Consider the following 27,706-nt stretch of genomic DNA (forward strand, 5'->3'; position numbering starts at 1 on the left):
GAGAAACCAGTGATCAATGTGAAAGATCAGTGTGTGCAGTGTTATAGGTCCCTATGGGAGTGAAAAAAAAAGTGAATAAAGATCATTTATCCCCTTCCCTATTAAAAGTTTTATTCACCCTCTTTTACCATAAAAAACAAAAACAGTGTAAATAAAAATAAACATATGTGGTATCGCCGCGTGCGGAAATGTTCGAATTATAAAAATATATAATTAATTAAACTGCACGGTCAATGGCGTGCGCGCAAAAAAATTCCAAAGTCCAAAATAGGAGTTTGTCCGGCGCAGAGAGTGCCTCTCTGTGCTGGACAAACTCCTGATTTCTTGGTCATTCTCTCCCGGTTCTATAGTAGAAACTAAGGAGGGCTGCAGTGAACCGATCCATCTATTTTATGCTTGACCTTGTTGTGTTTGGGCGCGCAACCAACTTTGGTAAGCGGCCTGGGAAAACCTTCCCTCCCCCCACTAACAAGACCTGCTCATCCCGCACATGAGGCGCCTTCTCCTCTCTCTTCAAAGTCCAAAATAGTGCATTTTTGGTCACTTTTCATATCAAGAAAAAATGAATAAAAAGCGATCAAAACGTCCGATCAATGCAAAAATCGTACCGCTAAAAACTTCAGATCACGGCGCAAAAAATGAGCCCTCATACCGCCCCATACGCAGAAAAATAAAAAAGTTATAGGGGCAGAAGAGGACAATTTTAAACGTATACATTTTTCTGCATGTAGTTATGATTTTTTCCAGAAGTACGACAAAATCAAGCCTATATAAGTAGGGTATCATTTTAATCGTATGGACCTACAGAATAATGTTTAATTTACATATTTTTCTATTTGTACGTCTGCTTGATCAGCATGGGGTGTATATGTAATTTTTTTTTTTTTTTAAAAGAGCCGAGGCAAGTGCTCTCTGTCACCCAAAGTGCAAGAAAAAGTGCAAACGTGTCACACTGAAAAAAACGTGCACAAGGGATGCGGTCTATCGCTAAGCCCTTCTCCAACAGGAGAGAGGCCCCCCAACAAACCTACCTTCACCTCCAGGCCAAAGGGCACCTGCAAGGATCCAGGTTCAATGGCCCTTTTCGCCGAAGCTACTAAGGGCCGAAAATGCTCCTGGCTTCAACCCAGGCGTTAGCCAAGGTATCAACCGAGGAGCCGTATACCTAATGTCCACACACACCTCCCCTAGACTGCCAGGAGGGCTATCGCATCCTGACAATCCTGTGTACAAATAAAGACACAAACATGGCACAATGACAAACAAAAAAAAATTATAAATAAGTGGACAAGTGCAGATATACTGCCCAGTCATCCGGCCGGATCTATAAAAATTGCCCTGATCCTACCCAGAAGCTGGGATACAAAGGGTGAGTGCCAAAGGTGAAGAGTATGGTGCAGTGCGTTTAATCAGTGAGTTAACACCCAGTGAGTTTAAGCACCTCAGGGTCACCACTCCCCGGTGCACAGAAGTACCTCAGCTCTACACCACTCTATCTCATGGCGAGACTCGGAGGAATCAGGTTACATCAGGGCAGCCGTCAAGCTGATTCCTCAGAACCAGCCCCGGAACACCTGCTCCCTACCATGCACCACCCATCCCCACCAGCATTAAACTGATAAGAACAGATACTACACTTGATCTTAGCCAAAAGGCCAAGAAGCGAGATATGTAATTTGTTTATTTTCTGTTTATGTGTATAGTCTCTCTTTATCTTATTCATCCCATTGTATTTGATTTTTCCTATGCTATGGATGCACTTCTCGTGTATGTTATAGTAACTATATTGTTGTAGATTTGCATGTTTTTGCATATATGCATGCCCGCCTATTTCTGCATGTGTGCATGCATGTATGCATTTCACTCTTGAGTAAATACAATTCATTACTTTTTGTAATTTTTTAAATATTTTTCCATATATGTTTTTGATACATGTTTTTGATATATTTCTCCTGTAATTGTTATATCACATTCCTTATTCCAAATGTTCCCTCTCTGCTTCTTATGCCAATGTAACAAAATACCACTCCTATAAAATACCTATTCCATGTCATGCCTGATGAAGCTGCTTTCCTGCAGTGAAACGTGTTGCATCTTGCTTCTCGGCCTTTTGTCTAAGATCATGTGTAGTATCTGTTCTTATCAGTGGTTTAGGATTTGGCCATTGATGTGGGATGGATGCTGGATGGAGGGAGCAGGTGTTTCGGGGCTGGTTGTGATGAATCAGCTTGACGGCTGTCCTGATGTAACCGGTTTCCTCCGGGTCTCGCCATGAGGTGCCAAAACTCACTGGGTGTTATAACTCACTGAGTGAAAGCACTGCACCATTACTCTTTACCTTTGGCACTCACCCTTGATATCCCGGCCTTCTGGCTAGGATCGGGGAAAATTTTATAGATCTGGCCGGGTGACTGGGCAGTATATCTGATCTTCATTCACTTTTTTTTTTTTTTTTTGTTTGTCACTGTGCCAAGTTTCGTGTTTTTCTTTGTACACAGGATTGTCAGGATGCGGTAGCCCTTCTGGGTGTCCCTCCTGGCTGTCTAGGGAAGGTGTGTGTGTGGCCATTCGGTTCCTCACCTCCCTGCAACCCCTGGGCATCTTGGCTTCGGTCAAGATGCCATCAGTATATGGCTCCTTGGCTGATACCTTGGTTAACGCCTAGGTTGAAGCCAGGAGCATCTTCGGTCCCTTAGTAGCTTCGGTGAAAAGGGGCATTGAACCTGGATCCTTGCAGGTGCCTTTTGGCCCGGAGGTGAAGGGTAGGTTTGTTGGGGGGCCTCTCTCCTGTTTGTGCATGTTTTTTTAGTGTGATACGTTTGCACTTTTTCATGCACTCTGGGTGATAGAGAGCACTTGCCTCGGCTCTTGAAAAAAAAAAATCTTGGGAAATAAACTACCTCGATTTTATCTGATCTCCATTCCTTTTGTATCCTGCGCCACGTGGAGCCGGCGTTCTCCATGAAGCCAGACCAATGGAATATGTACATACATGGCTGCCTAACTACCTGGTTAGCCACCTACCTACATGCCTGGCTACCTACATATCTGCCTACCTACATATCTGGCTACCTGATCTACCTACCTAGTTACTTACCTACCTGGCTACCTACCTACCTGCCCTTTTACTGTGCAAGACACTAAGGAGGGCATTATTACAGTTTGTGGGCCTATAGATTGAAAGATTATGTAGAGGAGGGGAGGGCACTGGAAAAATGCAGAGTCTAACATGTTTGTCCAGCAGTTGTGAAGAGCTCGACATGGTAGTTTCATCTGGATGGAGAAGAAAAGGAAAGAGGACGTCGCTGATCAGAAAAATACATAATTGTGAGTCCCTAGATGTAACTTAAAGCACTTATATGGTATAACCATCCTGTGTACAGATGATATCTACCACTATATGGTCCTGTATATAATCACATAGGGGACTTTTATCATTACGTGTCTATTGTAGACACAGATCTACCCCTTTACACTGCTTGTTTAATTTACACTCTTGCTCAAAATTTACAAAAGTTGTGCACGTCCTGTGATTAATTTTGTGCAGATATAGAAACGGCCCCCCTCGCTCCACCGTGCACTCCTTCTCTACCTCACGCTTCACAGAGCTGTACTTTACAGAGCTGTGGCATTTTCCCGCGGTACACAGCTCACATAGCTAGAAGTGCTGGAGCAGCAGTGTGTGCTGAACAAAACTCTGCACAATAGTAAAATCATAAATATTTATAAAGTACACAGAATGTCTGGGTTTAAAAATATGTAATTTTGCTGAACAATCTGTCCCCATACTTCTATATCAGTGTTTACCAATGAGAATGCCTCCAAGTGTTGCAAAACATGGCATGCTGAGATTTGCAGTTTTGCAAAAGCAGGCACCCTGGTTGGTAAACACTGTACATGTAGCAGAAATTAGTGTGTGACATGTGTATGGAGCAGAGCTGAATGTGTGATTATGTGTAAGCATGACCACGCATTCACTCAACTCTGCTACATACACCTGATCACACACTCAGCTCTGCTGCATACACACAATCACACACCCAGCTCTGCTGCATACACACAATCACACACTCATATCTGCTGTATACACACAATTACACACTCAGCTCTGCTTCATACACACAATCACACTCTCAGCTCTGCTGCATACACACAATCAGCTCTGCTGCATACACAATCGCACACTCAGCTCTGCTGCATACACACAATCACACACTCAGCTCTGCTGCATATACACAATCAGCTCTACTGCATACACACAACCACACACTCAGCTCTGCTGCATACACACAATCACACACTCAGCTCTGCTGCATACACACAATCACACACTCAGCTCTGCTGCATACACACAATCAGTTCTGCTCCATACACACAATCAGCTTTGCTGCATACACACAATCACACACTCAGTTATGCTGCATATACACAATCACACACTCAGCTCTGCTGCATACACACAATCAGCTCTGCTGCATTCACACACTCAGCTTTGCTGCATGCATACAATCACACACTCAGCTCTGCTGCATACACATAATACCACACTCAGTTCTGCTGCATACACACAATCACACACTCAGTTCTGCTGTATACACACAGCTCTGCTGCATACACACAATCATATCTGCTGTATACACACAATCAGCTCTGCTGCATACAGACGATCACACACTCAGCTCTGCTGCATACACACAATCACACACTCAGGTCTGCTGCACACACACAAGCACACACTCAGCTCTACTGCATACACACGCTCAGCTCTGCTGCATACACACAATCACACACTCTCAGCTCTGCTGCATACACACAATCACACACTCAGGTCTGCTGCATACACACAATCACACACTCAGGTCTGCTGCATACATACAATCACACAATAAGCTCTGCTGCACACACACAATAAGCTCTGCTGCATACACACAATCACACACTCAGCTCTGCTGCATACACACAATTACACACTCAGCTCTGCTGCATACACACAACCACACACTCAGTTCTGCTGCATACACACACTCACACACTCAGCTCTGCTGCATACACACAATCACACACTCAGGTCTGCTGCATACACACAATCACACACTCAGCTCTACTGCATACACACACTCAGCTCTGCTGCATATACACAATCACACACTCAGCTCTGCAACCTACACACAATCACACACTCAGTTCTGCTGCATACACACAATCATCCACTCAGCTCTGCTGCATACACACAATCACACACTCTCAGCTCTGCTGCATACACACAATCACACACTCAGGTCTGCTGCATACACACAATCGCACACTCAGCTCTGCTGCATACACACAATAAGCTCTGCTGCATACACACAATCACACACTCAGCTCTGCTGCATACACACAATCACGCACTCAGCTCTGCTGCATACACACAATCACACACTCAGTTCTATTGCATACACACACTCACACACTCAGCTCTGCTGCATATACACAATCACACACTCAGCTCTGCTGCATACACACGATCACACATATACAAAGACCTAACAGCCGTACCTCCTTTTATATCCCTGCACATACAGTGGTATTCTTAGGGCTCATTCCGATGGCCGTCTGCATCCATTAATAAATGCCCATTCGGCAATCAGATTGATCATTTTTTAACAGGTTGCAAACAGCTGTAAAATAATCCCATTGATGTAAATGTGATTTTATTGAAAGACCAGAGACTTGACATTATTGCATTCTTTCTTTACTAATAGTAGCAAACAAATAGTTAACAGAATATGAAAAGAAAAAACTTGAACAGAACAGCCGGAGATGCTGTGGTATCTCAACATCCAATAAGAATATAAGCTGGTGACGTCCTATAATATTCCTCCATTGTGAATATTACATATAGAGAAAAGAAAATGAATATACAATTCAAAGATAAATAAGGAAAAAATTAAGAAAAAAACTTGAAAATAATAATAATTAAATAAAAAATAGAACTAAATAAGTAACTCAAGACTGCCCGGACAGTCCGGGCAGTCCTGAGTTACTTATTTATTTCTATTTTTTATTTCATTATTATTATTTTAATTTCAAGTTTTTTCTTTATTTGTTTTTTTCCTTATTTATCTTTGATATGTATATTCATTTTCTTTTCTCTATATGTAATATTCACAATGGAGACGGGTTGCCATGAAGACAACCACGCTGCCGATGCGAAAGTTGGTTACCCATGGCTGGGCCCGCTGTGCGCGTGCGCAGCATGACGACCGTTGGGTGAACGCAGCATTGGGTGTCTCCAGGACAACGTGTTCTCCCAAGCCTCTTTTTGGATACTGCACACTTACGGGGCACATGCACAGTTGATTCTCTTCCACGCTAGGCGTCTACAATACAACGGTGAGTGTGGATTCCTGTATAGCCCACATGTCTTTTGTTTTATATTGTTTTTATTTCCCACGTGCACATCTGTTCTGAGAGTATAATCAGGACGTTATTAAGGATATAGATGGATAATATGCTGTCACTGTATTTTTGAGGTGATCAATGTATATGTATATGTATATGATTGGCACGTGATTTTGTATACTATGTATTTTGTTATGTATACCTTGCTGTGTGGAATTTTTTGATATCACTGTTTTTTATATAATTGGATTTGTAATGGATGCCATGATATAATGGGTGATTTGCAACACTTGTAAGAGCTTGAGAAAGGCTGGGTGAGCCAGCTGAAACGTCGCTGTATGATATTCACATGTTGGAATACATTTTTTCCTTTTTTCAACATATTGGATTTGTGTGCTGCGGATTTATCTGAATTTCTTATATATATATATATATATATATATATATATATATATATATATATATATATATACATATATATCTCCTTTATTTATTTCACCCACGTTATTCATTCTTTTTATTATTTATCATTATTATTTATTTTTATTACCGTATTTATCGGGGTATACCACGCACCGGCCTATAACACGCACCCTCATTTTACCAAGGATATTTGGGTAAAAAAAGTTTTTTACCCAAATATCCATGGTAAAATGAGGGTGCGTGTGTGCGCGTGTATACCCCGATATACCCCCAGGAAAGGCAGGGGGAGAGAGGCCGTCGCTGCCCGCTTCTCTCCCCCTGCCTTTCCTGGGGTCTAGAGCGCTGCTGTCGGCCCTTCTCACCCCCTGGTTATCGGCGCCGCTGCCCGTTCTGTCCCCCTGACTATCGGTGCCGGCGCCGATAGCCAGGGGGAGAGAAGCGGCGTCGACAGCCAGGGGGAGAGAAGGGGCAGCGGCACCCATTGCCGGCGCCGCTGCCCCGTTGCCTCCCCCCATCCCCGGTGGCATAATTACCTGAGTCGGGTCCGCGCTGCTGCAGGCCTCCGTCGTGCGTCCCCAGCGTCGTTGCTATGCATGGCGCGGCGCACTGACGCCATGCGCCGCGCCGTTCAGCGCATAGCAATGACGCCGGGGACGCACGACGGAGGCCTGCAGCAGCGCGGACCCGACTCAGGTAATTATGCCACCGGGGATGGGGGGAGGCAACGGGGCAGCGGCGCCGGCAATGTGTGCCGCTGCCCCTTCTCTCCCCCTGGCTGTCGGCACCGCTTCTCTCCCCCTGGCTATCGGCGCCGGCACCGATAGTCAGGGGGACAGAACGGGCAGCGGCGCCGATAACCAGGGGGTGAGAAGGGCCGACAGCAGCGCTCTAGACTTCAGGAAAGGCAGGGGGAGAGAAGCGGGCAGCGATGGCCTCTCTCCCCCCGCCTTTCCTGGGGGTGTATCGGCGTATAACACGCACACAGACTTTAGGCTAAAAATTTTAGCCTAAAAAGTGCGTGTTATACGCCGATAAATACGGTATTTATTATTACTTGTTTTTTCTTTATCATTTCAGCTATTATATTTCCCACATCTTATCCTTTATCACATCTTATTCTTTATTAATTGATATTTCCATATTATTCGCCCTTTTTTCAGCAAATTTCCCCCATTTTCTTATTTATTTTCACTCATTTTCTCCTGCGTATGTGGTCTCGCATAACTGCCGGTCACATGCTTTTTCCTTCAGCTCACGCTATAATGCGCAGCTGATTTTCCTCTTATTCCCGCCGCTCCCTATCACGTGACCTCGTTCCCTCTGAGATATTCCCTATCGTTACCATGATCATTCACTCACTGCATCTTCTCCCGGCTTATAATATCATCATCTCACTGTTGTCCCGGTCCTCAGCCTTAACCAGTGTTCTAGGGCCACCTTCTGGTGCTTTTTAGGTGTTGTTCTTCAATTCACTCCTTATATATACCTATAGTCTTCATTTATTCCATTCACTTCATAATAATTATTTAATTAACTCCTTGGGGTTGGAGCCCATTTTAACCCTAAGGACGGGAGCATTTTTTGCAATTCTGACCACTGTCACTTTAAGCATTAATAACTCTGGGATGCTTTTACCTTTCATTCTGATTCTGAGATTGTTTTTTCGTGACATATTCTACTTCATGATAGTGGTAAATATTTGTCGATACTTGCATCACTTCTTGGTGAAAAATTCCAACATTTTATGAAAAAATAGAAAATTTTGCATTTTTTAAACTTTGAAGCTCTCTGCTTTTAAGGAAAACAGACATCCCAAATAAATGATATATTGATTCACAAATACAATATGTCTACTTAATGTTTGCATCATAAAGTTGACATGTTTTTACTTTTGGAAGACATCAGAGGGCTTCAAAGTTCAGCAGCAATTTTCCAATTTTTCACAACATTTTCTAAATCTGAATTTTTCAGGGACCAGTTCAGTTTTGAAGTGGATTTGAAGGGCCTTCAAATGATAAATGCCCCATAAATTACCCCATTATAAAAACTGAACCCCTCAAAGTATTCAAAATGACATTCAGAAAGTTTGTTAACCCTTTAGGTGTTTCACAGGAATAGCAGCAAAGTGAAGGAGAAAATTCAAAATCTTTTACACTCGCATGTTCTTGTAGACCCAGTTTTTGAATTTTTACAAGGGGTAGTAGGAGAAAAAGCCCCTCAAAATTTGTAACCCAATTTCTCTTGAGTAAGGAAATACCTCATATGTGTATGTCAAGTGTTCAGAGGGCACAGTAGAGGGCACAGAAGGGAAAGAGCGGCAATGGGATTTTGGAGAGTGAATTTTTCTGAAATGGTTTTTGAGGGGCATGTCACATTTAGGAAGCCCCTATGTGGCAGAACAGGGAAAAAAACCACATGGCATACTATTTTGGAAACTACACCCCTCAAGGCACGCAACAAGGGGTCCAGTGAGCCTTAGCACCCCACAGGTGTTTGACGACTTTTCGTTAAAGTCGGATAAGTAAATAAAAAAAAATATTTTTTCACTAAAGTGCAGTTTTTTCCCCCCAAATTTACCATTTTTACAAAGAATAATGGGAGAAAATGCCCCCCCTAAATTTGTAACCCCATCTCTTCTGAGTATGGAAATAGCCCATGTTAGGGCGTAAAATGCTCTGCGGGTGAACTACAATGCTCAGAAGAGAAGGAGTCACATTTGGCTTTAGGAAAGCAAATTTTGCTCAAATGGTTTCTGGGGGACATGGCATACTATTTTGGAAACTATACCCCTCAAGGAACATAACAAGGGGTACAGTGAGCCTTAAAACTCCACAGGTGATTGCCGAAATTTTATTTTTAACACTGAAATGCTGGTGTTATCCAAAACTTTTCTTTTTCACAAGGAGTAATAGGAGAAAGTGCCCCACAAAATTTGTAACCCCATTTCTCTCGAGTAAGGAAATACCTCATATGTGTATGTAAAGGGATCTGCGGGTGCACTAGAGGGCTCAGAATGGAAGGAGCAACATTGGGCTTTTGGAGAGCAAATTTTGCTGAAATGGTCTTTGGGGGCATGTCGCATTTAGGAAGCCCCCATGATGCCAGAACAGTAAAAAAAAACACATGGCATACTATTTTGGAAACTACACCCCTCACAGTACTTAATAATGGGTGCAGTGAGCATTTATACCCCACTGGAATTTGACAGATCTTTGGAACAGTGGGCTGTGCAAATGAAAAATTAAATTTTTCATTTTTACGGACGACTGTTCAAAAAATCTGTCAGACACCTGTGGGGCGTAAATGTTCACTGTACCCCTTCGTGACATTCCGTGAGGGGTGTAGTTTCCAAAATGGGGTCACATGTGGAGGGGGTCCACTGTTCTGGCACCATGGGGGCTTTGTAAACACGCATAGCCTTCAATTCCAGCCTAATTCTCTCTCAAAAAGCCCAATGGCGCTCCTTCTCTTCTGAGCATTGTAGTTCGCCCACAGAACACTTTCCTTCCACGTATGGGGTATTTATATACTCAGAAGAAATGGGGTTACAAATTTTGGGGGGCTTTTTCCTATTACCCCTAATGAAAATGAAAAATTTGGGGTAACACCCGCATTTCAGGGGGAAAAAACTAATTTTTAATTTTCATGTCCAACTTTAACGAAAATTTGTCAAAGACCTGAAGGGTGTTAAGGCTCACTATACCCCTTGTTACGTTCCGTGAGGGATGTAGTTTCCAAAGTGGGGTCACATGTGGATTTTTTTTTTGTGTTCATGTCAGAACCTCTGTAACGATCAGCCACTCCTGTGCAAATCACCAATTTAGGCCTCAAATGTAAATGGCGCTCTCTCACTTCTGAGCCATGTAGTTCGTCCGCAGAGCATTTTACGTACACATATGGGGTATATCCGTACACGAAAGAAATTGTGTTACAAATTTTGGGGGTCATTTTCTTCTTTTACCTCTTGCGAAAATGAAAAGTATGGGGCAACACCAGCATGTTAGTGTAAAAATGTTTACTTTTTTTTACACTAACAGGCTGGTGTAGCCCCCAAATTTACCTTTTCATAAGGGGTAAAAGGAGAAAAATCGCCACATAATTTGTAGTGCAATTTCTCCCTAGTACGGAAATACCCCATATGTGGCCCTAAACTGTTGCCTTGAACTACGACAGGGCTCTGAAGTGAGAAAGCACCATGAGCATTTGAGGCCTAAATAAGGAATTTGCAATAGGGGCGGACCCGGTTACCTACAGTAAAACCCTACAGCAGTGTTTCCCAAACAGGGTGCCTCCAGCTGTTGCAAGACTCCCAGCCTTCCAGGATAGTCTATGGCTGTCCGGCAATTCTGGGAGTTGGGGAAACACTGCCGTATGTTCATTTTCATTCATTTTTATTGGGGGGGGGGGGGGTGACGACGACGACGACGACGTGTAAGTGTATATGTAGTGTTTTACTTTTTATTATTTGGTAGTGTAGTGTAGTGTTTTTAGGGTACATTCACACAGGCGGGGATTCACAGTAAGTTTTCTGCTGGGAGTTTGAGCTGCGGCGGCGCAGCTCATACTTGAAGAAGGAAACCCACTGTAAACCCGCCTGTGTGAATGCACCCTGTACATTCACATGGGGGGGGGGGCACCCCAAACCTTCAGCTGTTACAAAACTACAACTTCCAGAATGCACTGACAGACCGTACATGCTGGGTGTTGTAGTTTTACAACAGCTGTAAGCACACTGGTGGGGAACCACTGAGTTAGAAAACAGACTCCAGCTCAGTGATTCCAACCAATGTGCCTCCAGCTGTTGCAAAATTACAACTCCCAGCATGTATGGCCTGTCAGTTCATTCTGAGAGTTGTAGTTTTGCAACAGCTGGAGGCACACGGGTTGGAATCACTGAGTTAGGAAACAGACTTTAGCACAGTGTTTCCCTACCAGTGTGCCTACAGCTGTTGCAAAACTACAATTCCCAGCATGACCAGACAGTCAGGGATGCTGGGCGTGTAGTTCTGCAATATCTGGCCCTTCAGATGTTGCAGAACTACAACTCCCAGCATGCCTGGACAGTCTGGGCATGCTAGGAGTTGAAGTTATGCAACAACTGGGTAAGAACAGTTTGGAGACCGCTAAGTAGTGGTCTCCAAACTGTAGCCCTCCAGATGTTGCAAAACTACAACTCCAAGCATGCCTAGACTGTCCAGGCATGCTGGGAGTTATAATTCTGCAACATCTGAAGGGCCAGATATTGCAGAACTACACGCCCAGCATCCCTGACTGTCTGGTCATGCTGGGAATTGTAGTTTTGCAACATCTGGAGGGCTACAGTTTAGAGACCACCTTATAGTGGTCTCCAAACTGTGCCTCTTCAGATGTTGCAAAACTACAACTCCCAGCATGCCCAGACAGTCAGTGCATGCTGAAAGTTGTAGTTTTGCAACATCTGGAGGAGCGCAGTTTAGAGACCACTACACAGTGGTCTCCAAACTGTGACCCTCCAGATGTTGCAAATCTACAACTCCCAGCATGCCCAGACAGCCTTTGGCTGTGTGGTCATGCTGGGAGTTGTAGTTTTTCAGCTTTTAGAAGGCCACAGTGAAGATCACTTACCGCGATCTTCACTGCAGCCTTCTCCACCGCACTTTCCGGCTGCCGCTCCTCCTGCTGCCGCCACTGCTCGTGGATGCCGCCTCTGCCGCCTCCACCAGTCCGGGTAAGTCGGGCCATGTTCCCCCCCCTCGCCGCCCGTGTTCCCCTGCTCTGTACCGACTTCCGATCGGTGGCCAGAGCGGGGGAAATGAACTCTAATTCCCCCCTGCCCCCCTCCTGCCTTTGGTGGTCAGCCTGACCGACCAATGGCAGGGGATAGGAGGGGGTGGCAACACTGCAACCTCGCTCCTATGCTCTAGGATGATCCGGAGCTGTCTCTGACAGCTCCGATCATTCTTATTTTCCGGGAGATCGGGTCCGGTCTGAATTGACCTGCGATTTGCTGTGATCGCCGACATGGGGGGGTCTCAGGACCCCCCTAGGCATTGCCACGGGATGCCTGCTGATAGATATCAGCAGTCATCCCGGTCCGATCACCACCCGGCGAGCGGCAGTGATCGGAAATGCCGAGGGCGTATGGATACGTCCTCCGTCCTTAAGTGACGGGACGCGAGGGCGTATGCATACGCCCTCTGTCCCCAAGGAGTTAATATTCCCCCCCCCCCCCCCGTTTTTTTTCCCTTACATATTTTCATTTTCCATCACATATTAATACAAATTTTTACCTCACAATACTATACCAAAACATTCTAGGTACTTACAACATCATATACATACCTTCCAACTTCTCCTAACATGTCCACTCAGGCGAAAAATTCTGAAAAAGTCCTAGAATTCTTTACTAGTGACCAAATACAGATAATGGTCAATTAATCTGTTCCTTCAGCAGTCCAGTCAGCGATGCTGACTATGCAGGATACTATTGTTAAAACTGTATCTTCTGCGCTTAATCAATCCACCATTTAAACAACTCAGATTTTATGTTCCCCTCAGTCTGAAATTTTTTGGTCAGCTGATCAGACAGAAAAGTCTTCAAAAGGACATAAATGTACGTCAAAAAAGAAGCATTTAAGTCCGACCGACCAACCCTCCCATAAATATCACAAAACTCACAGGTATACTCTGAACATTACTCTTTAGATGGTAACACTACGACTGGTGTTAATAATTTACACCCAGGACCCTCCACCCGTGAGGAAGTACAAAAACGGGTTAAAAAAGCCTCTAAAAGAGTCAAACCTGAGTCCTCAGTCTCTGCTTCGGAGGTGTCTGACTGAGAAGATGGCATTATTATAAACTCTTCTGATAAGGGCGAACTTAATGTACCTGACCCTAAATAACCTGAAAAAGTCATTTTAGATGGGAGTGGGGTCCCAAATTTTGATCCAGCACATATAAAACACCCCAGATCTGGGGAGTGGATCCCACAACCTCAGGTCCTAAAATATATACATGTCTGTATCCGCAAGTCGCTTGACAAAGCGCATCGTAATAAACTTCGGGCTGAATGCCCAAGGCCATCATTACCATTCAATGCGGCCATGACTCAGGATATTGATCCAATACTGACCAGATGCTTATTAAAATCTGGAAAACCCCCAAAAAAGGGTCCAGACCGTTCTTTTCGTTCCTGCCAGGACAAATTTTTGGATGTCCTTGGACTCCTTACAAAAATATCAGACCTGGCGGAGGTCTCCACGTGGAGAACCTCAAAGGATGGGCACAATGTGCCATGTGCCTCTTTGGCAATGCCAATGCAGCTTTGTGTGCGGAAAGACGTCGAACTATTTTAATGAAAATGGACTCTCAACTAACCCACTTAGCCACCAACGAGTCCTCTACTCCCACAGACGGTCTGTTGTTTGGTGAATCCTTTTTGAAGGAAATATCTAAATATGTGGATTATTTTCATCCTTAGATAAAGCTCAGACCTCTATTCCAGCAATAAGGTTTTTGGCAGGGCCAGAAAAGGAAGGGTTCACTTTTCCGGCCCCACAATGTAATACAGACTGCCTCAAAGAGGCCCCACTCAAAACCCAGACAGGTCATCCTTCTCTGTTCCTTCCACATAACCCTCCCACTTCTTTCCTTAAAGGGGCAGACCTTGGAGATCGAGAGGTCATCGCGGATTTCCTCGTTCCCGACCATCTCCAGGTAAGTCGACTTCTCCCACATTCTTCCCACATACCATTAGGAGGAAGACTCCAACATTTTTTCCAAAATTGGGAATTATTAACCTCAGATCTGTGGATACTCAACACAGTCCAAGGTTATCAAATAGATTTTGTTCCCATGCCTACACAACACATCACCTTCCCCATCCAATTCAATCTTCTATTTCAGACCAGAAACTAGTAGATACAGAAATCCAAGCTCTTCTCTTAAAGAATGCCATAATTCCAGTACATTCTCAAACACAATGATGCCGGTTACCGCCCAGTAATAAATCTGAGACTTTTGAACAATTTTGTGACATACCGTCACTTCAAGATGGAAGGTATCCATCTTTTGAAGGACATTTTGAAGGCTATTGCAAGAGGATTGGCTGGTGAAGATAGACTTGAAAGACGCTTATCTTACAGTTCCCATTCACCATTCTTCCCAACCTTATCTTCAATTTCTCTGGAAAAATCAACTATAGTAATTCACATGTCTTCCATTTGGCCTTTCTTCAGCTCCGTGGTGCTTCACAAAGCTATTGAAACCGGTCGTAGCTGCTTCACGCGCTCGAGGTGTCCGTCTCATCATATATTTAGACAACATCCTCATTATGGCTTCTTCCCTTCACCTTATACATCTCCATACTCAATGGACACTTTCTCTTCTTCAAGACTTAGGTTTTCTGGTAAATCAAGAAAAAATCGATTCTTTCTCCTTCAAAAGAACGGGCATTTTTGGGTTTCATGGTGAAGACTCATTCCGCAATATTGAGTCTTCCTCTCAGAAGACTAAAAACCATACGCAAGGGGATTCGTTCGATCCTCAAAAAACAATTGATCTCTTCCATAGCTCGGATCGTAGGTCTCTTTTCAGCTTTGATTCAATCCATTTTTCCATTACAGAGCCCTTCAGAGATTAAAAATCAAACATCTCAGGGAAGGTCTTGCTTATTGCGTCAAAATTCTAATTTCACAGGAAGCAAAAGAGGAACTTCTATGGTGGCTACAACACATTCAGTCTTGGAATGGCAAGACGATCTTTCATTCTGATCTTTCTCCTTCGGAATCCAATCGCCACACAAACTCCCTAGAACTTCTAGCGGGATATGGGTGTTCTACATATCTGCAGTTCAACATATCAACCGCCTAGGCGGTACAAAATCCAAATCGCTCGCCGGCATTACAAAAAACCTATGGGATTTTTGTCTGAACATAGACATTATCCTGAAAGCAGAATATCTTCCAGGCTTATCCAATACTGTAGCAGATTGGAACTCTCAATTTCTCATGGACTCCAGTGACTGGAAATTGGACCCCATTATTTTTCAAACTTTGTTCTCTATGGGGACCTTTTTGTCTGGACCTCTTCGTTTTTTCCACTGAACAAACAACTTCCCTGTTTTTTTTAGTTGGCATCCAGATCCGGAATCTTCAGATGTGGATGCCTTTCAACAACCTTGGCCCACAGAGACACTTTATGCTTTTCCTCCCTTTTCCCTAATATCCAGAGTCCTACTACAGATTCTCATCACCCCATTGTGGCCAATGCAATTGTGGTTCCCTCAACTTCTCGGGATGGTAATTGACATTCTGAGACTTCTCCCTTCTCATTCTCAAATTCTCCGGGATCCTTTGGGGAACACTCATCCCCTGATCTAATCAAATCAATTGAACCTGATTGCTTCGAAAATCTCGGGTCTCCATTAGACAAATGTTATCCGAAGCCTGGGCTCCAGGTACCAAATCGGCTTATAGAACGGCCTGGGGACTTTTGTCTCATTGGTGCTCACAACGGGATCTGGATCCCCTTCATGCTCCTCTACTTCATATTCTTAATTTCCTCTCTTCCTCTTTTGATTCTGGTAAAGCATACTGTACCATTAATATTTATAAATCAGCTATTTCTTTTTATCATTCTCCCATCAATTCCATTTCTGTTGGTAGAAATCCTCTTATATGCAAACTTTTAAGAGGTATTCATCTCGGGGGCGTGGCCTGGCAGCCAGAGCGGATGGTCGCACGCTGAGTGAGCTCCGCAACCGATCCCGTCTAGCGACGAATTAACAGCACTTCGCCAGCCTTATAACAGCTGTAACCCGACAGAAATACCCCTTGGACCCTTCCACTATGCCCGGGCGCCGCAAGAAACCTACCCGGCAAGGATCTTTGGCGCGCTTCAGCTTCCAGCCGCGCAAGGCCCGGACCCAAGATGGCGCCGACCGTGCCTGCGCCACACCGCCAAGAGGAAGACGAGGCCCGCGCAGCAGGAGGGATGAATCCAGCAGCCCAGAAACTCGGCGCCGCACCCTGTCTGACTCGGAGCTTCACTCACCTTCGGTGAGCAGGCAGCCGAGCACCTGACAGCCAGACCCCTCCTACTGAGCAGCACATTTCTACAAGACATGCAGAAAATGGTTAACCCTTTGCAAGCCACTGTGCATGAACTAGGGGGACGTATCGATCACATTGAATCTAAATTCAGCGAGTTCGGGAATTCACATAATGACCCGATTGATTCCCATAATTCTATGGACGATGAGATAACATTCTTAAAAGCTAAAGTGGCGGATTTGGAGGACAGAAGCAGGAGGAATAACGTGAAACTGAGAGGCATATCTGAATCAATACCTCCAGCCGAGATACCTGCATATGTTAAATCTATCCTGCAAGCCACCCTTCCCGCTAGCTCCCTGCAAGATCTGGAGGTGGACAGAGCGCACAGGGTTCCACGCCCAAAACACCTGAATGAGTCTGTCCCACGGGATGTACTAGCTCGGATACATTTTTACACCACTAAGGAAAAGTTTATGGAATTTGCTAGGCGCAATGATGGCTTGCCTGCTCCATATCATCACATTTCTGTGTACGCTGACTTATCAGCCGCTACCCTGCAGGCCCGCAGGGCATTGCTACCAATAACTGCTGCCTTGCGCTCTGCAAAAATTATATATCGGTGGGGATTCCCTGTACGTTTAATTGTGAGATGAAATGATACTACTCACCTGGTGCGATCATTAGAGGAAGGAACTGCTTTATTGAAAAAATGGAACATTCCTTTGCCTTCTGTTGCTGGACCTTATAAACCTACTCGTCTCCCTAGAAGTGCTACAGATTGGTCTACTTCATGAACGCTATGCTGGTGATCTTTCCATCTGTGCCATATCGTGGCAGGCTCTGGACGTGTGCCCGCGGTCTCTGGTTTCAGTGTGGACTCTGACCCCCACCTACCTTTGGACACCCCCTTAGGGGATACGGTGTCCTTTTCCCTATTGTCCTTGTTCATGTTTTTTTGTTTGTTGTTGGTGTTGTTTGTTGTCTGTCTGTTCTATTGGTGCCTTTATGTCCATAAGTCTCAGGTTCATGATCTGCACAACAATGGCAGACGCACGCTTGCTGGGAGGTGCGTTCTGTCCCCTTATGATTCATATTTTACGACTTATTTTCATTGCCTATGTAATTTCCACAAATGGTAATAACTATTGCTAGTCTTAATGCAAATGGGTTAAACGTTACGCATAGGCGAGCTCATTTATGGAAAGAGGCTCAATCTCTGAAGTGTGATATTCTATGTATACAAGAAACTCATTTACTGTCCAAAGACGCCGATAGATTACATCACCCTGCATTCTCTAACATTTACCATTCCCATTACAGCACAAAATCCAGAGGGGTAGCTACGCCATCAAAAATACAGTCGCTTTCTCGCTGAAAGATTTTACTGCTGATGAAAACGGAAGGTATGTTATCTTGCGGTGTACCATCAATGCTTCTCAATTTACTAATGTGTCGGTGTATGCTCCTAATAAGGGGCAACTCCGCTTTTTAAAACGCCTGCTTAGCAAAGTTAGTGGATCTTCTTGGGGATCTTTAATTATCTGTGGGGACTTTAATACTATAGTGGATGTTTCTCTAGATAGTACCTCTTTCTCCCGCTACACCTCTGCTACTCTTTCTTCTCTACTACTAGAGGAACGTTTGTAGGACATATGGAGGATACAGCACGATACAGAGAAGAATTTTACTTTTCACTCAGGAGTGCACAACTCCTATTCCCGTATATACTTGTTTTTGCTGGACAGATCTTTACTGTCCTCCTCAGGCAGGTCCTCCATAGAACAAATTACATGGTCGGACCATGCAGCTGTAACCCTACAATTGTCGGATAAAGCTTCCTCTCTGCCAGCTTACACATGGAGAAGCAACCCCTTTTTATGGTCCCACCCCCATTATGCTAAACGACTACGACAGGACATCACAGAATATTTTAGCCTTAATGCTAGTTCAATTTCCGACCCCATTGTAGTTTGGAACTGTCACAAGGCAGTAATAAGGGGGTGTTGTATAAAATATGGTGCTATCCTAAAAAGAGAAAGGGAGAAACAAGTAAATGAGTTACTACAGACTTTAAAAATAGCCGAAAACGCTAATAAAACTTCCCCCTCAGCTGAGAACGCCTCTAAAGTAGCCTCCCTGAGAAGGGATTTACACTGTATCATGCTCTCCTCTTATGAGAAATCCCATAGAAAACTTCAAGCTAGGTACTATTCCCAAAATAATAAAGCGGGTAAACTTTTAACCAACAGTTTAAAAAAGCGCCAACTAAAATCGCGCATCCCATATTTAATTCATCCACATCACAATACTAAGCTGTACACTCCTGATGATATTGCTGAAGGCTTTCAACAATTTTATTCCAATTTATATAATCTAAATCACCATATCCCTCCCCCTGATAACCTCAACTCTCTTGTGCATGATTACCTTGTTAGGCTTAACCTTCCGTGCCTCTCTCCGTCCCAGCTTTTAGATTTAAATAGGGACATCACCGATGAGGAGGTGTCAGAGGTTATACGGTCCCTTCCTGCTGAAAAGGCACCTGGGCCCGATGGCTTTGTCACTTCTTACTATAAAATGTTTAAGGACACTCTAATACCCCATTTACGTGCATTTTGCCAAGCGACAACCCTGGCGGGGACATTACCGGTTGAAAATTTATAAGCTACTATTCTCACACTTCCGAAATGGGGAAAGCCCTCCGATACACCCAAAAATTTTAGGACAATTTCTTTATTGAATCAGGACATTAAAATATACGCGAAGCTGTTGGCCTCTAGAATGTCGCTGATTTTACCATCATTAATCAATCTCGATAAGTCAGGTTTTGTTGCTGGACGACAAACCTCTGACAACACGAGACGTCTTCTCAATGTGTTTCATCATCTTGAGCGAACTGGGAGTTCAGCTTTGGTTATGGCACTGGACGCTGAGAAGGCGTTTGGTCGCCTTCGGTGGTCATTCGCCTTCTCGGTCCTGGAATGTATGGGCTTTGCAGGGGGGATAATCTCAGCCTTATCCTCTTTGTATTCTAATCTGACGGCGAGGGTACTGGCGAATGGCTCGTTATCGGACCCATTTTCGATCACAAATGGATCACGCCAGGGTTGCCCGCTGTCCCCTCTCATTTATATTTTATCAATAGAGTCGCTGGCTCAAGCTATACGTCAAGATGGGTGCAATATGGGCATCACTATAGGAAGGAAGGAGCACATCATCTCCCTATATGCGGATGACGTTATCCTCATGCTATCCAACCCCTCAATCTCACTACCAGCGGTAATGGATAATATATCACTATTTGGTAAACTCTCCTATTATCAGCTAAATGAGGTAAAAACTCAAGCCCTCCCTATAAATATCGACACAACCCTTCAAACTTCTCTTAAAGCCCAATATAAATTTGATTGGCAAAATAAACACCTTAAATATTTAGGGATCCATTTATATCCTTCCTACATAAAACGCTCTATAGTGAAAATTATGAACCTTTGTTGTCCTCCTTGAAAGTCGAGGCAGACCGGCTGGCTAAATCAGATATTTCCTGGGTGGGCAGAGTGGCTACCTTTTAGATGCTTCTATTGCCGAGGCTACTTTACCTCTTTCGAAATTTACCTATTTCCCTTCCCGCTTCCTTTTTCCGTAGAGCTCAAACTATTCTTTCTCACTTTATCTGGGCGGGTGGTAGACCTAGGTTATCCATGAACATACTATCCAAAACTAAATATGCTGGCGGTCTGGGATCTCCAGATATTAAGCATTACTATACTGCCACGTTGGTGACCATGACGAAGCATTGGTGGCACTACCGGGAAGATATCGCGTGGGTAACGATTGAGAATGAGTCGACACACCCATTCTCAGTTAGTGATCTATTGTATGCGCCCTTTTGGAACGTGACTTTACTTAGAATGTGCAACCCTCTTGTCAAAGCATCCTATGATGCGTGGGTGTACTATGTAACACACTCTGCTACCCCTAGACCCTCGAACAAAGAAGACCTTCCACTCACACTGATACAAGCTATAATCCCAGATTTAGATTTGAGACTTTGGTTACTTAAAGGAATATCTCATGTTAGGGATCTTTACACACCCTCCACCTTAAACACGTTCCAGTATATACAAGAGAAATATGACTTACCCAAACAAGAGTTTTACAAATTTTTAAGAGTCCGTCATTTCCTTCAAGGCTTGTTGCCCTCCAAGAAAAGCACCGATAGTTTATTACTTACACAACAATCTTCCCCCACTAAGACGTTCACTAAATCATATCCTATGAGAATGTGGGAGAAGGACCTTGACCTCTCCTTTTCTTGTGAGGAGTGGCAACACGCCTTTAAGACAATGCATAAGGCACTTCAGTGCACTACACATGTGGAATCAGGGCTTAAGACTATCCTTAGCCTGACATGTTATCCAGAATATACCCGGATGTGTCGCCTTGTTGTTGGCGTGGTTGTGGGTGCAGGGGTACCCTTTACCACATACTATGATGCCCTTTGATCAGACCTTTCTGGGCCTCGTGTAAACGTCTCTTAACTGACTTGTTAGGCAGACATATACCTTGGAACGCCTATTCAGTCTTACTTTTTTACGCTTGCATTCACTCCCACGCCACAATAGAGATGTTTTTTGTATAATTTGTATTCTAGCAAAAATAGCTGTAGTTAGTAACTGGAAATCCGCGACTGTGCCTTTGATTGACATGTTAATCAGTAAAATAAACACAACATACTCGTTTGAAAAAATAATAGCGAGGGGCTCGGGTACTTACAAGCTTTTCCTTAAAAGATGGGAGTGCTGGTCCTCCTCCTCGAACTGCAGGGATATTTGACCTTATCTCTAGTGAACTTTTCTAAATCCTCGTCTCCTTTAGGTGAATGATTTTGTATAACCCATCTGCTCTATATTTGCATAAGGCCATTATTATAAAACTTTGCAGATTATGTCCTTTTGTATAAATGCATAAATTCTAACCAACAAATTGAGACTTCGAAACCTGAAGAATGCACACTAATGAGAGGTACCGGTTTTGTTATTACCTGTTGATTTTTGTTATTGTTCTCAAGTCATTTGTGTGATTTTGCAGTATGTAATGACGTGTTGGGCAAACCCACATATATACCTGTTCGTCATCAGAAATCACATTTCCACATCTTGGACTATGTACACTTGATCCACAAATGCCTTGTTGTTTTGTATGAAAGAAAAAACTTCTTTAATAAAAAATATTTTTGAAAAAAAAAAAGAGGTATTCATCTCAAAAGACCTCCTAAACCAAAATATCATTCTACATGGGATGTTAATCTTCTATTAAACCATTTTTCTTCTTGGGAAGATAATGACTCTTTTTCCTTGAAATTCCTTTCTTTTAAACTTGCTTCTCTCTTATGTTTAATATCTATTAAAAGAATATCTGACGTTAGAGCTCTTGATCTTTCTCGAAGACAATATGTTCCTAACGGAGTATATTTTTAAATTTTTCAACGCACAAAAAACAACCTTTCTTCGGTCTTTAATCCTTCTTTTCCACACAATGATAAATTAAGTGTTGTTTGTTGCCTTAAAGTGGTTCTCCACTGCCCTGTCTTCCGGAGCTCTGCTCGCAGCATCCGGAAGTTTATTACTCCGGACGCTGTGTGTGGGCTTCCATTTTTGAGGCCGCCCCCTCGTGATGTCACGCCCACCCCCTCAACGAAAGTCTATGGGAAGGGGGCGTGACAGCGGTCGCGCCCCCTTCCCATAGACTTTTGTTGAGGGGGCGGGCGTGACGTCACGAGGGGGCAGTATGACGTCACGTGGGGGCGACCTCGAACACAGAAGCCTGCACACTGCGTCCAGAGTAATAAGCTTCCGGACGCTGCGAGCGGAGCTCCGGAAGACAGGGCAGTGGAGAACCCCTTTAAATCTTACGAACAAAGGACTTCTTCTCTTAGACATCTTTCATTTTCTCAATTATTGATATCTTGCTGTAAACCTTATTTGCCGGTTTCTTCTCCCACTTTAGCCAGATGGATTAAACAATCCGTGATATTGGCAGACATATATGTCTCTATGTTTAATGTTCATTCCACTAGAAGTGCTATGTGTACAAAAATCTTTCAATCTGGCGGCTCTTTAACTGACATTCTTAAAGGGGTATTCCAGGCCCAAACTTTTTTTTATATATCAACTGGCTCCGGAAAGTTAAACAGATTTGTAAATTACAATGAAAGGGAGTAGCGTGCACTCACCGCGGGTAAACAGCTGCAGGCCCGAGGTCCGGGATCACCACGGCATAGACAGAGACGTTAAGGAGCGCTCAGAGGCTACGCCGGCTGTTTCAGACGTAGGAATGTCCTTCTTCCGGCCTCAACGTTCACGTCATAGCGTTGCGCTTTTATGGAAATCCATGGAAAACGTGAGTAACCATAGAAACGTATAAACTATGGGTCAGTGTATGGATCAAAAAGATGGTCTAAAAGGTGAAGGTGAGTCAGAAATAGAGGAAGTGAACTCCATTACCAAATAGTAAAGAATAGAGCTAATAATGGGAACTATACCTTAATAGTAATGACTATAATAGAAATATAGACCATAATAACAAAGGGAAGTAAAACCCAAAAAGTTAACACAATAATAAATAAATAGTGTTAAGAAAAAACAGTAGTATTTATAACTGAATATATTAATACTATAAAGTATGATAAGGGACTCGTACATCTAACTTAAGAAGTGGGACATGTCAAGTCGCTCATTCAGCCCAGCCGGGCCCTGAGCGTTGCATCTGAGATTCTAACGTGCTTCACATTGAAGAAGTACATTCTCCCTATCTCCTCCTTGATTAAGAACTGGAATTTTTTCTATTCCTCCAAAACGCAACACATCTACATCATTGTTATGCGTTTCGTGTAGATGTTTCGCTAATCGTGGGGGGGCCTGTTCCTCTGGAGAGCATGTATTTGTGTTCTCGGAACCTAGCACAGAGTTGTCTCTTAGTTTTACCTATGTAATACCTATGGCAGGGGCAGGTTATATAATAGACGACAAAAGTAGTTTTACATGTAATTAATTGTTTAACGGTGATAGAGTAACCACCAAGGGTAAGGTGTTTAGCTCCTGTGTTAAATCTGCAAATTTTGCAGGACCCACAGCGATGATTACCCACTGGGGAAAGATTTTGTAGCCAAGTTTCGTTAGGGGATGAGGTATGTTGCTTAAGTTTATCTCCAATAGTATGGTTCTTCCAGTAAGTTATTAGAGGGCATAGAGCTGTAGCTTGTCTTAGATCCTCATCTGCAGATAGTATATGCCAATGGCGTCTGATAGTGGAGTTTATGATATCGTTCATTTGAGTGTTCTTGAATGGAAATGTAAATCTTCATTCTGTATCCTGATTACTGTTTTTTTTTTTGTTCTATTATATTGTATTAAATTGTTTCTGTTCATTTGTTCCACTTTATTAAACGCTGTCTGGATGATATTGATGGGGGTATCCGCGAGCCAACAAACGCTTTTGTAATTCTTCTGCTTGCGCTAAATAGGAAACATGCTCACTATTTAGTCTTTTTAGACGCATGAATTGACTCAGGGGAATGGCATGCTTGGTGTGTGCAGGGTGCGAACTCTTAAAATGAAGTAAGCTATTACGGGCTATTTCTTTCCTATAGCCCTCCGTATGTAGGCCTTGAGGTGTTTTGATGATCCTAATGTCGAGGAAGTCTAGATGACTCTGACAGAAGACGGATGTAAACCGCATGTTCATAGTGTTAGTATTCAAATAACTGACAAAACCATTAAAGTGCTCTTCAGACCCTTCCCAGCGGAGTAACACGTCATCTATGTAACGCTTGTATCCTTTGATGTTACTGACATAGATGTTGTTAGTCGAAAATATATAATTGTATTCGAATACTGCAAGAAAAATGTTTGCAAAGGTACAGGAGACCGATGTACCAATTGCGGTTCCTGTCCTTTGTCGGAACCACTGGTTCTCGTACTGGAAGTAATTATTCTCTAGGATAGTGGTTATTGCTTCAGATATGAAGTTAATAAAGGTTAAGGATTTCCCCGCTTGCTTAAGGAAGAACCTGACAGCCTGTACACCCGCACCAATAGGGATGTGAGTGTACAGGCTCTCTACGTCTATGCTGGTGAGGTAATAATGATTAGTCCAGGTAACTTTCTGTAAATATTGAAGGACGTCGCCGGAATCTTTTAAATATGAAGGAATGGAGGGTAGAAGGGGCCGTAATAGCCACTCTATATATTTTGACAGATATTCCGTCACGGAACCGATCCCTTAAAAGGGCAACGCTATGACGTGAACGTTGAGGCCGGAAGAAGGACGTTCCTACGTCCGAAACAGCCGGCGTAGCCTCTGAGCACCCCTTACCGTCTCCGTCTATGCCGTGGTGATCCTGGACCTCGGGCCTGCAGCTGTTTACCCACGGTGAGTGCACGCTACTCCCTTTCATTGTATTGTCTGATACTTTATCTAGTGTGTGCACCCTGCAGGTGCTGCGTTGTTACTTATCGGGTCCGGAGGCTGCCTGTGTATACCAGCGGTATCGTATATCTGCATGTTTAAGCTGCACGATGTGCTCTCTCCCTCTCTAGTGGCTTAAGATTTGTAAATTACTTCTATTAAAAAATCTTAATCCCTCTAATAGTTATTAGCTTCTGAAGTTTAGATGTTTTTTTCTGTCTAACTGCTCTCTGATGACTCACATCCCGGGGGATATTCCTATGGGGATATTCTCCCATCATGCACAGCTCCCGGGACGTGACATCATCATTGAGCAGTTAGACCAGTGTTTCCCAACCTTTTTCGGGTCGGGGCACACCTCGGAAATTTTTTTTTCCACGGGGCACCCCTACCGAGGTTGACGAGCAAGAAAAAAAAAAGGAAAAAACGGTAAAAAACGCAATGCACTATATCTATTTATCAGTGGGTATGTAGTTTAAAGTGCTGCTTTATACAGCAACTCACCAATGATGTCTTCTCTAATTTGCATCGTTGCCTTCTCTTCTCCATCTGGTCTGGGCCATCATCACGATTTCTTCCACACACAATTCTTCACCGTTAAACCTGCAAAACAAACCTATTAGGCGCCAAGCTTTTTTTTCTTTTTTTTTACATGGGTGACAGAGGGGTGTAGAGGGGTGGACATGGGTGACAGAGGGGTGTAGAGGAGTGTACAGAGGGGTGTAGAGGAGCGTACATGGGTGACAGTGGTGTAGAGGAGCGTACATGAGTGACAGGGGTATAGAGGAGCGTACATGGGTGACAGGGGTGTAGAGGAGCATACATGGGTGACAGGGGTGTAGAGGAGCATACATGGGCGACAGGGGTGTAGAGGAGCATACATGGGCGACAGGGGTGTAGAGGAGCATACATGGGCGACAGGGGTGTAGAGGAGCATACATGGGCGACAGGGGTGTAGAGGAGCATACATGGGCGACAGGGGTGTAGAGGAGCATACATGGGCGACAGGGGTGTAGAGGAGCATACATGGGCGACAGGGGTGTAGAGGAGCATACATGGGCGACAGGGGTGTAGAGGAGCATACATGGGCGACAGGGGTGTAGAGGAGCATACATGGGCGACAGGGGTGTAGAGGAGCATACATGGGCGACAGGGGTGTAGAGGAGCATACATGGACGACAGGGGTGTAGAGGAGCATACACGGGCGATAGGGGTGTAGAGGAGCATACATGGGTGACATGTAGTTTAAAGTGCTGCTTTATACAGCAACTCACCAATGACGTCTTCTCTAATTTGCATCGTTGCCTTCTCTTCTCCATCTGGTCTGGGCCATCATCACGATTTCTTCCACACACAATTCTTCACCGTTAAACCTGCAAAACAAACCTATTAGGCGCCAAGCTTTTTTTTTCTTTTTTTTTTACATGGGTGACAGAGGGGTGTAGAGGGGTGGACATGGGTGACAGAGGGGTGTAGAGGAGTGTACAGAGGGGTGTAGAGGAGTGTACAGAGGGGTGTAGAGGAGCGTACATGGGTGACAGTGGTGTAGAGGAGCGTACATGAGTGACAGGGGTATAGAGGAGCGTACATGGGTGACAGGGGTGTAGAGGAGCATACATGGGTGACAGGGGTGTAGAGGAGCATACATGGGCGACAGGGGTGTAGAGGAGCATACATGGGCGACAGGGGTGTAGAGGAGCATACATGGGCGACAGGGGTGTAGAGGAGCATACATGGGCGACAGGGGTGTAGAGGAGCATACATGGGCGACAGGGGTGTAGAGGAGCATACATGGGCGACAGGGGTGTAGAGGAGCATACATGGGCGACAGGGGTGTAGAGGAGCATACATGGGCGACAGGGGTGTAGAGGAGCATACATGGGCGACAGGGGTGTAGAGGAGCATACATGGGCGACAGGGGTGTAGAGGAGCATACATGGGCGACAGGGGTGTAGAGGAGCATACATGGGCGACAGGGGTGTAGAGGAGCATACATGGACGACAGGGGTGTAGAGGAGCATACACGGGCGACAGGGGTGTAGAGGAGCATACATGGGTGACAGGGGTGTAGAGGAGTGTACAGAGGGGTAAAGAGGAGTGTACATGAGTGACAGATGGGTGTACATGGGTGACAGAGGGGTGTAGAGGAGTGTACATGGGTGACAGATGGGTGTACATGGGTGACAGAGGGGTGTAGAGGAGTGTACATGGGTGACAGATGGGTGTACATGGGTGACAGAGGGGTGTAGAGGAGTGTACATGGGTGACAGAGGGGTATAGAGGAGTGTACATGAGTGACAGAGGGGTATAGAGGAGTGTACATGGGTGACAGATGGGTGTACATGGGTGACAGATGGGTGTACATGGGTGACAGAGGGGTGTAGAGGAGTGTA

The 27,706-nt window shown here is 44.3% G+C and overlaps 1 protein-coding gene, 1 non-coding gene and 1 pseudogene across 2 annotated transcripts in view; 1 reads left to right on the plus strand and 2 right to left on the minus strand.

The window, feature by feature from the left end:
* SCUBE3 (signal peptide, CUB domain and EGF like domain containing 3) overlaps positions 1–27,706 on the minus strand; it is a 1,482,089-nt gene that overhangs the window by 146,189 nt on the left and 1,308,194 nt on the right. The gene's annotated exons all lie outside the window — the stretch shown is intronic.
* On the minus strand, positions 1,518–1,667 carry LOC130358987 (U2 spliceosomal RNA; annotated as a pseudogene).
* LOC130360039 (U2 spliceosomal RNA) lies at positions 2,095–2,291 on the plus strand. Its single transcript, XR_008890524.1, has one exon. It is a non-coding gene; the product is annotated as a U2 spliceosomal RNA (small nuclear RNA).

Source organism: Hyla sarda, chromosome 2 (genome assembly GCF_029499605.1).
Source record: "Hyla sarda isolate aHylSar1 chromosome 2, aHylSar1.hap1, whole genome shotgun sequence".
Classification (NCBI taxonomy): domain Eukaryota; kingdom Metazoa; phylum Chordata; class Amphibia; order Anura; family Hylidae; genus Hyla; species Hyla sarda.